At 52.8% G+C, this 2,200-nt stretch overlaps 1 pseudogene; it reads left to right on the forward strand.

Annotated features, from left to right (window-relative positions):
- Positions 1–2,189, forward strand: LOC102437742 (annotated as a pseudogene).
- The last annotated feature ends 11 nt before the right edge of the window (positions 2,190–2,200 follow it).

Below are 2,200 nucleotides of genomic sequence, written 5' to 3' on the forward strand. Positions count from 1 at the left end.
GGGCTGGGGGAGCCGCGGGCTCTCGGGGAAGACATGGATGATGAACAAGCTTTACATCGGGAACCTGAGCCCCGCCGTCACCGCCGACGACCTCCGGCAGCTCTTCGGGACAGGAAGCTGCGCCTGGCGGGACAGGTCCTGCTGAAGTCTGGCTACGCCTTCGTGGACTACCCGGACCAAAACTGGGCCATCCGCGCCATCGAGACCCTCTCGGGTAAAGTGGAATTGCATGGGAAAATCATGAAAGTTGATTACTCAGTCTTCAAAAAGCTCAGGAGCAGAAAAATTCAGATGAGAACTATCCCTCCTCACCTGCAGTGGGAGGTCTTGGATGGGCTTTTGGGTCAGTATGGGACAGTGGAGAATCTCGAACAAGTCAACACAGACACAGAAACTGCGGTTGTCAACGTCACATATTCAACAAGAGAAGAAGCAAAAACAGCCATTGAGAAGCTGAGCGGGCATCAGTTTGAGAACTATTCCTTCAAGATTTCCTACATCCCGGATGAAGAGGTGAGCTCCCCTTCGCCCCCTCAGCGAGCCCAGTGTGGGGACCACTCTTCCAGGGAGCAAGGCCACGCCCCTGGGGGCTCTTCTCAGGCCAGACCAATTGATTTCCCGCTTCGGATCCTGGTCCCCACCCAGTTTGTTGGTGCCATCATCGGAAAAGAGGGCTTGACCATAAAGAACATCACTAAGCAGCCCTAACCAGTTTGGCTCAGTGGAGAGAGCGTTGGCCTGCGGACTCAAGGGTCCAGGTTCGATTCCGGTCAAGGGCATGTGCCTTGGTTGTGGGCATATCCCCAGTAGGGGGTGTGCAGGAGGCAGCTGATCGATGTTTCTCTCTCATCGATGTTTCTAACTCTCTATCCCTCTCCCCTCTTCTCTGTAAAAAATCAATAAAATATGTTAAAAAAAAAGAGAGCATCACTAAGCAGACCCAGTCCCGGGTAGACATCCATAGGAAGGAAAACTCTGGGGCCGCGGAGAAGCCCGTCACCATCCATGCCACATCCATGCCACCCCAGAGGGGACTTCGGAAGCGTGCTGCATGATTCTTGAAATCATGCATAAGGAGGCTGATGAGACCAAAATTTTGAATATATCATCCCACTCCCTCCTGGCCTGCAACATTTCTGCCAAGAAATCCACCGATAATATGGAAACTCCGAGAACTGAAGAGATTCCTTTGAAAATCTTGGCCCACAATCGCTTGGTTGGAAGACTTATCGGAAAAGAAGGCAGAAATTTGAAGAAAATTGAACATGAAACTGGGACCAAGATAACAATTTCATCCTTGCAGGATTTGAGCATATACAATCCTGAAAGAACCATCACTGTGAAGGGCACAGTTGAGGCCTGTGCCAGTACTGAGATGGAGATTATGAAGAAGCTACGTGAGGCCTTTGAAAATGACATGCTGGCTGTAAATCAACAAGCCAACCTGATCCCGGGGTTGAACCTCAGCGCACTTGTCATCTTTTCAACAGGATTATCTGTGCTGCCTCCACCCGCAGGGCCCCGAGGACCTCCCCCTGCTCCCCCCTACCACCTGTTCGCTGCCCTGTCCGGATACTTCTCCCTCTGTACCCCCCTCACCAGTTCAGACCGTTCCCGCTGCATCACTCCTACCCGGAGCAGGATAACATGAATCTATTCGTCCCGACCCATGTCGTGGGGGCCATCATGGGGAAGAAGGGCGCGCACATCAAGGATCTGGCTCGGTTTGGGGACTCCTCCTTCAAGATTGCACCACCGCAAGGCCCAGACGTCTGTGAAAGGATGGTCATCACCGCCGGACCGCTCTAATCCGACTTGAAGGCTCAGGGGCGGATCTTTGTCAAACTGAAAGAAGAGAACTTCGACCCCCTCAGGAGGTGAAGTAGGAAGCCCGCCTCAGAGTGCCCTCTTCCACTGGTGGCCGGGTGATAGGGAAGGGCGGTAAATACGTGAATGAACTGCAGAATCTAACCAGTGCAGAAATCGTCGTGCCTCATGACCAATCGCCCGATGAAAAAGACGAGGAAGTGATCGTCAGAATTATTGGGCATTTCTTTGCGAGCCAGACCGCACAGCGCAAGATCAGGGAAATCGTACAACAGGTGAAGCAGCAGGAGCAGAAATACCCTCAGGGAGTCCGCCTCACAGCGCAGCAAGTGAGGCTCCCACAGGCACCAGCAAAACAACGGATGAATGTAGC

The sequence above is a fragment of the Myotis lucifugus genome, unplaced genomic scaffold, assembly GCF_000147115.1.
Source record: "Myotis lucifugus unplaced genomic scaffold, Myoluc2.0 scaffold_2, whole genome shotgun sequence".
NCBI lineage: Eukaryota > Metazoa > Chordata > Mammalia > Chiroptera > Vespertilionidae > Myotis > Myotis lucifugus.